This window comes from Pteropus alecto, unplaced genomic scaffold (genome assembly GCF_000325575.1).
Source record: "Pteropus alecto unplaced genomic scaffold, ASM32557v1 scaffold112, whole genome shotgun sequence".
In the NCBI taxonomy this organism is placed as follows: Eukaryota; Metazoa; Chordata; class Mammalia; order Chiroptera; family Pteropodidae; genus Pteropus; species Pteropus alecto.
In genome coordinates, this window is record NW_006433133.1 from 796,070 (window position 1) to 808,906 (window position 12,837).

At 35.2% G+C, this 12,837-nt stretch overlaps 1 pseudogene; it reads right to left on the reverse strand.

Moving 5' to 3' along the window:
• LOC102880140 overlaps nucleotides 1–2,182 on the reverse strand; it is a 5,989-nt pseudogene extending 3,807 nt beyond the window's left edge.
• Between the last annotated feature and the right edge of the window lie 10,655 nt (nucleotides 2,183–12,837).

Genomic DNA, 12,837 nt, shown 5'->3' on the forward strand with positions numbered 1-12,837 from the left:
ATAAATAACAGAGAATTTAGAATAGTGCTTCTGAAAAAACTCAGAGAGATCTGAAACGACTCATACCAACAATTTTAAGAGTTGAAAAAACATTAGATGAGCAGAATGAATTCTTTAGCAAGGAGATTGAAACCCTCAAAAAAAATCAAATAGAATTTCTAGAGATAAAAAACACATTGCAAGAGGTGAAAAATGAAATAGCATGCTTGAAAAATAGAGTCGACCAAATGGAGGAAAGGATCAGCGATATCTAAGACAGAAATCTAGTAATAAATCAGAAGAAAGAAGAGAGAAACCGAAATATGTAAAATAATGAAAGAGAAATACAAAAATTAGCTGATGCCATCAAGAGAGGAAACAGAAGAATAATGGGCATTACCAAAGGGGAGGAAAAAGGGCAGAGATTATAAAGCATTTTCAGACAAATAGTGGATGAGAATTTCTCAAATTTAAGGAATGAGCTGGAGCTTGGAATTCAAGAAGTCAACAGAACACCCAATTATATCAACTCGAAAAGGCCTTCACCAAGACATATTGTATTAAAATGATAAAAAATCAATGACTAAGACAGAATTCTCAGGGCAGCCAAGGAAAAGAAGACGGTAATCTATACAGGAAAACCCATTAGGTTATCATTGGACTTTTCAGCACAAACCTCACAAGACAAACAGGAGTGGAATCAAATATTCAAACTATTAAGAGAAAGAAACTATCAGTCGAGAGCAATGTATCCAGCTAAGCTTTCCTTTAGATATTTGACACACTTTACACCGTTTACCTCCCCCTCCCTCAATCCCCTACTTTCTGGTAATCACTAGTCTATAGTCCATGTCCATGAGTCTCTGTTTGTTTGTCCTGCTTGTTTGTTGCTTTTAGATTTATATCCCACATATAAGTGATATCATGTGATTTTCAACTTTTTCTGTCTGGCTTATTTTACTTAGCATGATTATCTCAAGGTACATCCATGTTATAAGTCCATTTGGAGGATCAAAAATAGTTGAATATATTCTGGAATCTTTGGCTCACAAACAAAGCCATTGAGACAGATTAGATTGAGGAAGTAAGAGACTATCACAATTAAAAAGAGGTGTGAAGTTTTTGATTGTTACCAGCAAATTGCCACATTTATAGAGACAGCAACAGATGTGTGACAGCTGGGTTAATTGAATGTCTGGTGGGCCTTTTTCTATAGTATAAGATAAATCCATGTGCATATTTTGGGGAAAAAAGTAGATATGACCGGTCAAGTGTCAAGTGAAAAGAATATTACCCAGAGAGTGTACTGATCTACAAAACTTAATGGTTCGTTTTTCTTAGGTTGCAAGATAATCTAGCAATCAATTTTTGATGGTATGGTGGTCAATTTTGCACAAAGGAAGCATGTACTATTATCAAAGTATATGGCAAAGAGTTTGCAACAACATTTTCTATTTATAGATTTTATATGAAGGCTTTGAAAAATATATATTGATGTGAATTTCTGAAGCTACATCCCCATCCCAGCACTACTATGTAGAAATATAAATGATACTGAAGTCATTGAGTCTGACACTTCCACAGATTTGGGCTGCTGGGGTATTCGCTAATTTTGGACATGTGCAAGAAAGAGTACAGGACTGACAGGAGACCAGAAATCTAGTCACTGACTGAGTCATTCAACAGTTTTAGGACTTAGAACAATTAATTGCTCTGGGCTTCAATCAGTTTCCTGTCTCTAAAATTAGATGGTTGAATTAAATGACTTCTACGCATCTTCTGTGGTTTTATCTCACTGTGGGAAATAAAGTAAGGTTTTAGTAATTTTTTCCCTTTAGTTGTAAGATAAACTTAAGACAAATGATAAATGCCACTACTCAATAGTAAAAAATGTATGAAAAACATTCAGTAAGTATTTGTTAATGGGCTGGCTGATTATTATTTTTTTAACTATTTAAAACATTTTTGATTACAGTTGACATTGAGGTTAATTGCATTATATTAGCTTCAGGTGTACAACATAGTGGTTAGACATTTATACAAATTATGAAGTGATTATTCTGATAAATCTAGTACCCATCTGATACCACACATAGTTATTACAATATTATTGACTATATTTCCTATGCTATACATTACATCCCCATGACTATTTTGTAACTACTGATTTGTACCTCTTAATCTCTTCATCCCCTTTACCCATACTTCTAACCTCCTCCCATATAGCAACCATCAAAATGTCCTTTGTATCTAAGTTTGTTTCTCTTTTGTTTGTTCATTTATTTTATTCTTTAGATTCTGCATGTAAGTGAAATCATATGGTATTTGTCCTTCTCTATCTAGCTTATCTCTCTCAGCATAATATCTTCTAGGTCCACCTATGTTATGGCAGATAGCAAGATTTCATTCTTTTGTCATGGATAAGTAAATATTCCATTGTATATATGTACCACTTCTTTATCTATTCATCTATTGATGGGCATTTAGGTTGCTTCCAAATCTTGGCTATAGAGAATAATGCTGAAATGAACAAATGGGTGCACATGTTCTTTCAAAGTACTGTTTTGTGTTTCTTCGGAGAAATACCCCAAAATGGGATTACTGGGTCCTTTTCTCTTGTTACAGGCTTTGTTTTAAAGTTTGTTTTGTCTGGTGTAAATATTACTACCCCAGCTTTTTTTCTGTTTGCATTTTAATAAAATATATTTTTCCATTCTTTTACTTTCAGTCTTTGTGGTTTTGTTCTAAAGTGAGTTTCCTGTAGGTAACGTATGTATAGGTTTTGTTCTCTTACTCATTCAGCCACCTTATGTCTTTTAATTGGAGCATTTAATCTATTTAAAGTAATACATTTGAAGTAATTGTTGATATATATATATATGTATTTTGGGGGGAGGGTATTTTTTTCTTATTATTTTTAAAGAAGTCCTTTTAACATTTCTTGACTGGTTAGGTGATGAACTCCTTTCGTTTTTTCTTGTCTGAGAATCGTTTTATCTGTTCTTCAATTCTAAATGATGGCTTTGCTGAATAGAGTAATTACAGTGGAGGAGCTATTGTTCTGGGGATGATTCTATAGAGCAGGACTTGCTTTAGCAGGGCTCTAGTGCCTGCTCAGTCTGCCCTTTGGGCATGTTGTTTGTGGAAATGGTTTGGTGGTGCTTTAGAGTGGTCTGAGACTGGCCATTTGATATGTTGATTTGGGGGCCTCTTGGGAGAGGTTCTGGTATAGGCCAAAGTCAGACACTGCATGTGTCTTGCCCAAGGCCAAGTGGAATGAGCTACAAAGTGATCTGCAGATAATTGCCACTTGTGCTGGGCTTGGAAGTATCTGGGAGAGGCTAAGCTGTGAACCAGGGCTAGCTGCAACTAGTTCTGGGCTTGGGGATGCTCATTAAGAGGTAGGGACACACTGAGGACAGATGATGCTTGTTTCGGTTTTGTGAACCTTTGAGAGATTTTGGGAAAGCTTACAGACATTTAGCAGACAGGCTGTAATGGAAAGGCACAAATTGATAGTTACAAAACAGTCATGGGGTTTGGATTGTTTGGTTTGGTTCGCAAGTTGAGTGGGGTGGGGTCTCAGGAAATCTCCAGGGCAGAGTGAATGTTGTTAGCTAGGTTGATGGAGACTCAGATATGGTGCCTTCCTGTGTATTTAGCCTGGGTAGAGGGAGGGTTCAACAAAGGAACAATGGCTTCTTCCTGCACTTTTATCTGGGAAAAAGCTGCTCCTCCAGCCCTTGCACTAACGCCAAACAACTCAGTTTCTTCCTGCACATCCTTGATGCCTTTCCAGTTGCTGCCACAATGCTGGACCACAGAGCGAGTGACTCCATTGATGAATATATTTGTGTGTTGTCTCTTTAGAGAAACACCTGAAACTCCAGCCACCTTCTGTCTCAGCCACAATCTTTGCTGTTTTTCACAATTATATGTTATGGGGACTTCTCTTCCTGGCACTGGAACCCTAGGCTGGGTGGCCTGGTGTGGGGCTGAGATTCATCTATCCTAGGGGGGACCTTTGCAGGTGAGATATCCCTCTCAGTTTTAAACAACTATTACATTGGTGTGGGGACAGCCTGTTTTACCATCTCCATCTCTCCTACCAGTCTTGAGGTGATTTCTTCCTGATATCCTTTGTTATAGGACTTCTGCTCAGCTAGACGTCGGGTGATTATCAATGATTGTTGTTCTGTAGTGTAGTTGTAATTATGAGGTGGTTGTGGGAGAAGGTGAGCACATCTTTTACTTATCCCACCAACTTCTGATTATCTGGTGAGATAATTCTGACTAACTGGTGAAAATGAAAAGTAAAAGAAAATGCCTAATTTTACTCATGAGCGTCCTTTTTGTTTTCCCATATATGTATGTATCTTCTGTTCTTATGTTGACATTAGTTTGTGTAATTTCTAGAAGCTGCTGAATTGGAAGAGACTGCAAGGATTTCTTCGAATGTAGATGACCACCACACATGCACTTACAGTATGGTGGATCAGTAATTTTTAAAGTTTAGTCATCTAGAGAGCTTGCAATAAATGCAAATTCTGATCAGTAAGACAGGTACCATACTTAGAGAATACCACCATAGATGTTAAAGTTCCTGAGTTCAACTTCTACCTCTGTCACTTATTAGCTCCACGCTTAGCACCCAACCCTATCAGATGCTACAGCCAACTATCAGATCTAACTCCTTCATGTTTTTATCCCCTACCACTGATGCAATACTAAGTAAGATGTTAGCTTATTTTCTTGTCTCCTTGGGTAGGACAGACCCCTCTGTGAATATTACAATCTATTTCCTTTACTGCACAGTTGGACAGTTGAAGTTATTCTATGTGCAGCCATTTTGTCTTCTTAATGTCCCCTCTCCTGTTCAGGAATGGCTATTGTACCTCTGCCTGAAATATAGTTAGTGTGACCAAGAGATTCAGTGTTAAGTGCTTTTTTATATGCTCTCTTTGCAACTTTTGTAGTTTCCCATTCATGTGTACAAATTCAGGGATATAACTTCTGAGTGCAACATTCAGAGCCAATCCTAGAGCACTATTCCAACTGTCTCAGGCGTCCCATCTAAGAGCACCCAATGTTTCCCTGTGCTCCATTTATTGTGTGTGATAAACATGAAATCAGAGGAGATTGCTCAGAGAAAACTGTCTTTGGGATGAGTTTAAAAAACAGGACAGGATTTGTGCAGAGGTGAAAAGAAAGGACATTCCAGAAAGGAACAATAGTGTAATCAAATGTATAAGAAAGTAGAGCATTGGTTCTCAAACTTTAGTGTAAAGAAGAAACACTTGGGGAGAGTGACATCAGAAGAATGGCAATGAGATGTCTCCGAATCTCTCCCGTTGAAATAACAATACGATGAACATCTAAAACTCAAGTAATAACATCTAACCTGCACACAAGCACCTCTGAGCAAGTGATCTGTGCATAAGAGCTTCCAGAGGTCAGAACCATGGAAGTCTGGGGGATAGATTGAGAGAACAAAGAAGTTTCCTCTCACAGCCAGAACTCCCTGCAGGAGGAGAAGGAGAGGAAAAATTTAGGCTGGTTCCCCAAATTGCCCTGCCTGAGGAATCTGCGTTTTCCACTCAGTGGAGCCCAAGGATCAGGGCAGAAAGCAAAGTGGGAACTAAGTGTGGAGGGGCAACAGCTGGGTCTTAGCAGACTGATTATGAAGCAGGAGGCTGAGACATGGAGACTAGCAGCAACCCCTACCCATCAACCCAGAGTGCACCCTCCCTTCACCCCATATCTTCCTAGAAGTAGCACTGCTAAGCTCCAGGGAAATTTGAAGAAACACTACAGAAACAAAAATTTACTATCAGTACCAGTGACAGAGACTGAGACCGAAGGTAACTGATTGTGACTTGAATATTTAATTATCAGCCTCAAAGCAGAGATAAAGAGGCTTGGGACTCCACCTACTGGAAATAAAAAGAAAAAACACCTTCCTGTCAATAAGCTAAAGAGAAACCTCTATATAATAAATATTTCTGAAAAAAGAAAAAAGCAGAAAACACACCCATTAATGCCCAGGAGAAGAAATAGTCTATCAAACACCAAGAACAAACAAAGTGACAAGACAGCTCAGAAAGAAAGAGAAAAATATCCAGAAAATAAGCTTAAATATATAGAAATGTGTGGTATAAATGATAGAGAATTCAGGAATGCACTTCTGGAAAAACTCAATGAGATGCAAAATAACTCAGATTAACAATTACAAGAACTTTTAAAAGATAGACCAGCAAAATGAGTTTTTTAGCAAGGAGATGAGAATCCTAAAAAAGAACCAAATAGAACTTCTGAAGATGAAAAACATTCTAAAAGAGATAAAGAGTGAAATAGCAAGCTTAGGAAATACTGTTGACTAGATAGAGGAAAGAATCAGTGATATCAAAGACAGAAATCTAGAAATAATTCAGAAGGAAGGAGAGACCAAAGAATAGAAAATAATGAAAGAGAAATACAAGAACTAGCTGACACCATCAGGGAAGGCAACATAAGAATAATAGGTATACCAGAAGGGGAAGAGAAGGAGAAGAGATCAGAGAGCTTGTTCAGGCAAATAGTTGATGAGAATTTCTCAAATATAAGTAAGAAGCTGGAGTTTAGAATCCAAGAAGCTAACAGAACACCCAATTATCTCAACCCTAAAAGGCCTTCTCCAAGACACATTATATTAAAATTATCAAAAATCGATGACTAAAGAATTCTCAAGGCACAGAGAAAAGAAAATGGTAACCTATAAAGGAAAATCCATTAGAAAAATCTTTGAACTTCTCAGCACAAACCTCACCAGAAAAGAAGGAATGGAACCAAATATTCAAACTATTAAGTGAAAGGGATTACCAGCCAAGAATAATGTCTCCAGCAAAGGTCTCTTTTAGATATGAAGGAAAATTAAGACCTTTACGGACATAAAAGTTGAGGGAATTCTCCACTATAAGGCCTGCATTACAGAAATAATGAAAGAGGTCAGCCCACCTGTAACAAAATGATAAAAAAAAAATACATAATTATGAATAAGACAACTAACAGGCAGACAGAAGCAGGATAACACAATACTTATTAAGAGCAGGTATTATAAGCTTAAACCATAAGAAGATAATTATTACTACAAGTTAGAAATATATGTTCAGCATACAAAGGGATAACTTGAGACAATAAAAACAAAAAAGAAAAGGAAATAAAAATATATATTACAAAGAGAAATGGAGATAAGGAGCTTGCAGAAGAAAATGGACTACTGTATATATAACTATTTTATATAAATTTAATAGTAACCACAAACCAAAAATGCAAAACTGAGATACAAAATATAAAATAAGAGGGACAAGAAGGGAACTCTACAAAGCCCCACCAAATTAAAATGATAGAAACACAAGACAAAGAAACAATGGAAACACCGAGTTGCCAGAAAACAAAAGATAAAATGATTATAGGAAAACCTCATATTTCAATAATCACCCTAAATGTAAATGTACTAAATTCACCGATAAAAAGGCACGGAGTTGAAGATTGGATCAAAAAACAAAACCCAACCATATACTGCCACCAGGAGACACATCTCAGTCTCAAAGACAAATATACTGAAAGTGAAACAGTGGAAAATGATAATCTAAGCAAATGGCATTTAGAGAAAAGCAGGAGTAGTGGTACTAATATAAGATGAAGTAGATCTCAAAATAAAAAAAGGAAAGAAAGATATGGAGGGACACTTCATGATGATTAAGGGAATCACAATGAAAAGATTTATTAATAACGCTTATTAATATCTATGCTTCTAATCAGGGAACCCAAAATATATAAAGCAATTACTGACAGAACAAATGGCAAAAACAGACCAAAACACTATCATAGTAGGGGACCTAATACCTCATTGTCAGATATGGACAGATCATCTAAACAGAAAATGAATAAGGAAATAACTTCCTTAAATAACACATTAGTCTAATTGGACATAATTGACATTTACAGAGCCTTCATCCCCAAACAGCTGCTTATACATTCTTTTGTAGTGCACATGGAACATTCATAAGGATTGGCCACATACTAGGACACAAAACTACCCTCAACAAATATAAGAAGATTGAAATCATACCAATCATATTCTCTGATCATAATGCTTTGCAGCTGAAGATCAAATATAAAAGGAAAGAGAGAAGAACAACAAATACATGGAGATTAAACAACATGATACTGAAGAATGACTGGGTCATAGAAGAAATAAAAAGAGAGATCAAGAGATACATAGAAATAACATTTCAAAACTTTTGAGACAAGGGGAAAGCGGTAATAAGAGGAAAGTTCATATCATTACAGGCCTATCTCAAAAAACTAGAATGAGCCTAAATAAACAATGTAATGCTTCATCTTAAAAAAACTGGAAAAAAAAAGAAAAAAAATGAAACCTAAAATCAACAGAACAGAGGAAATTATCAAAATTAGAGCAGAATTAAGAAATTGAGACTACAAAAAAAATTGAAAAAATAAATGGAACCAAAAGCTGATTCTTTGAGAAGATTAATAAAATTGATAAACCCCAGGCTAGACAACTAAAGAAAAAAGAGAAAGGATACAAATAAACAAAATCAGAGATGAAAGAGGACAAATCATGACAGATACCATAGAAATACAATGAATTATACATGAATACTATGAAAAATTATGTAACACCAAATTTAATAACTTAGAGGAAATGGACAAGTTCTTAGAGTTATACAGCCTTCCTAGACTGAATCAGAACTGGAAAAACAGACCAATCAGCAGTATGGAAATTGAAACAATCATCAAAATCCTTACCAAAAAGTAAAAGTCCAGGACCAGATGCCTTCACCAATGAATTCTACCAAATATTCAAAGAAGATTTAATATCTATTCTCCTCAAACTCTTCCAAAAAATCAAAGAGTGGCAATATTATCTACTCGTTTTCTGACGCCAACAATACCCTGATACCAAAACCTGGTAAAGATAACACAAGAAAGGAAAACCACAGACTAATATTTCTCATGAACACAGATGCAAAAATTCTAAATAAGATACTAGTGAACTGAATATAGCAACATATTAAAAAGATTATACATCACAATCAAGCAGGCTTCATCCCAGAGGCATAGGGCTGGTTCAACAAAAGCAAACTGATTAATGTGATACACCACATAAACAAATTGAAAAATAAGAATCATATGATCATATCAATAGATGCAAAAAAAGCCTTTGACAAGATATGGCATCCATTTATGATCAAGACACTTAATAAAATAAATATAGAAGGAAAGTACCTCAACATAATAAAGGCCATATACCACAAACCCTCAGCCAACATTATACTTAATTACGAAAAACTAAAAACCTTTCCTCAAAGACCAGGAGCAAAAGAAGGCTATCCACTATCATCATTGTTAGTCAGTTTAATATTGGAGGTCCTAGAGAGTACAGTCAGGCAAGAGAAAGAAATAATAGGCATTCAAATAGGAAATGAAGAAGTCAAATTGTCACTATTTGAGAAGGTCATGATTCTCCATATAGAAAAACTCTAAAGACTCCACGAGAACACTACTACAAATAATAAGCAAATATAGTAAAGTTTTAGGATACAAAATCAATGTTCAAAAATCCATAGCATTCTTATACTCTAAAAATGAATCGTCAGAAAAAGAAATAAAAGAAACAATTCCTTTTGCAATTGCAAAAAAAAAAAAAAAAAAGAATACCTAGGAATAAACGTAGTGAAACATGTGAAGAACCTATATAATGAAAATTATAAGACTATATTAAAAGAAATTGAAGAAGACACAAAGAAATGGAAAGATTTCTGTTCTTCGATTGGAAGAATTAACATAGTAAAATGATCTTATTACCTAAAGCACTGTACAGATTTAGTGCAATCCCCATCAAAATTCCATTGGCATTTTTTAATGAAATAGAACAAAAAAATCATGATACTTGTATGGAAGCACAAAAGTCCTGAATCACTAAAGTCATCCAAAGAAAAAAGCATAAGGCCAGAGTTATCACTCTGCCCAACTTCAAATTATACTACAAAGCAACAGTAATCAAAACGGCATGGTACTCTCAGAAAAACAGACACAGACTAGTGGAACAGAATCGAGAGTGCAGAAGTAAATCCCCATTTATATGGGCAAATAATTGTTGACAAAAAAGTGAAAACATATAGTGGAGAAAGGAAAGCCTCTTCAATAAATGGTGCTGGGAAAACTGGAAAGCCACCTGCAAAAGAATTAAACTAGACCGTTGTCTATCACCACACAAAAATTAACTCAAAATGGATTAAGAATCTGAATATAAGACCAAAACAATAAATTGCATAAAAGAAAACATAGGGACTAAACTTATGGACCTTGGATCTAAAGAGGATTTCATTAATTTGACATCAAAGGTGAGAGGAGTAAAAGCAAAAAATAAATGAATGGGACTATATCAAACTAAAAAGCTTCTGCACAGCAAAGAAAACCTTCAACAAGGCAAATAAACAACTATCTGAATGGGAAAACATTTTGTGAACGACACCGCCAATAAAAGCCTAATATTGAAAATATACAAAGAACTCATACTATTCAATAACAACAACAACAAGAACAACAACAACAGCAACAAAACAAATGATCCAATCAAAAATGGGCAGAGGACCTGAAAAGACACTTCTCCCAAGAAGACATACAAATGGCCAACAAACATATGAAAGGATGCTTTAGTTCACTAGCTATTAGGGAAATGCAAATCAAAACCTCAATGGGCTACCACCTCACACCTGTTTGAATTAGCTGTTATCAACAGGAAAAGTAATAACAAGTATTAGAGAGGATGTGGAAAAAAGAAACCATCATACACTGCTGTGAGACTGCAAACTGGTTCAACCATTGTGGAAAACAGTTTGGAAGCTTAATCAAAAATTAAGAATTGATCTACCATATGATCTAGCAATCCTCTACTGAGTATTTACCCAAAAGTTTTGAAAACATTTATCTGAAAAGTTATATGCACACTGATGTTCATAGCAGCATTATTCATAGTGGCCAGGACATGGAAACAGCCGAAGTGTTTTACGATGATTGGCTAAAGAAGCTGTGGCACATATATACAATGGAATATTACTCAGCCATAAGAAGAGATTAAATACTGCCATTTGCAGTATTTAATGTACCTGGAGATAATCATGCTAAGTGAAATAAGCCAGACAGAAAAAGTTGAAAATCACATGATATCACTTATATGTGGGATATAAACCTAAACGCAACAAACGAACAGGACAAACAGAGACTCACAGACATGGACAATAGACATGTGGTTGCCAGAAGGTGGGGGAGGGGGATGTAGACGGGGCGAAAGGAGTCCAATATGTGGTGACAGAAAGAAATCTGTCTGTGGGTAGTGAACAAACAATGCAATATATATATGACTTACTGTTGAATTGTACACTTGATACACTTGAAACTTATTGGGTTTTGTTAATTGATGTCACTGTAGAAAAAGATTTTAAAAATACTTTGGAATTTTGTTTAAAACGCATATTCCTGAGCCACACCAAGAGAGATTCTGATTAGCTTGGGCTGGGAGAGAATCCGGGAATCTTCATTTCAATAATCACTTCAGGTAATTTTTATATAGCAATTCATAAGCAAGACTTTGAAAAATAGTAAACTAATAAAAAATATAGTTATCCTTACATATATTTGGATGCACTAAATATATGGTGGGTTCCTATATCTTAAAATATATCATTTACTCAATTAAATTAATCAAGTATTTATCAAACATCTATTATAAGCTATTACTCTATATAATGACTGAATTGTTGTAACTTTAAAGGGACAAACGAAGCGTTATTTTCACTCTGTCATGATGCTACATCACTTGCTATTATTCTATACAGAACAGTGGTTTTCAGTGTGTGATCTCTGGACCAGCAGCATCAGCATCACCTGAGATCAATCAGAAGTACAAATTATATGTCTCCGCCTCAGATCTACTAAATCAGAAACTCTAAGGTTGAGACCCAGCCATCTGGGTTTGGGCAAGCCTTCTAGATTATTCTGATGTCTGGAGAGTTTGAGATCCCCTGCTCTAGATTAGTATGGGCTTTGTGCAATATAGTTGATCTTCACATTTGCTATTAGATCCTCTTAGTCCAACCCAGTATTTTAAAAACAGGAGTGGAGAGAGATTTACCTCATAATTTAATTTAGTAAAATAAAAACATAGGGGTAATGTGTTATAGAACTGATAATTCTTTATCCACACTGGTAAAAATATTAAATACTTTTGAAATTATTTCCTTAGAAGATATTATCTAATTTAGTTGTTTAAACTGATGGATATGATAACACGACTTTATTTTCATATGTATATGTAGATTACACATGTTTGTTACTATTCTCTTAACACAATTGTAATTAATATATGTAAAAACAATTTAATTTTAGCTTAGCCTAGTGGTTTCTACCTTTTGTTGCACATTAGGACCATCTGGGGAGCTTTTAGAAAGTAGATGCCTAAATGTACTCTCTCTCCATGTTCTGATTTAATTGGTCTATTTCGGGGCCCAAGCATTGGATATCTTTTAGGATATCTTTTAAGAGCTGCTCCTCAGAGAACTGTTATGCTGCCAGGTTTGAGAATCCTGTGGCCTAGAGTATTCTATGTGGCTCTTATTTTGCTTCAACATTTAACCTCTGTTTAACAAAGGAAGTATCCTTAAAAATGCAACAATAAAATAATTCAGAAAAAAAAAGATTTTGAAAAAGCAATAATGGTTTTCAGGTCCAGAAATTATAATTTAGATTGCTTCCATTGGATGATCAATGGATTACTTAATTTTTTTTTTTTTT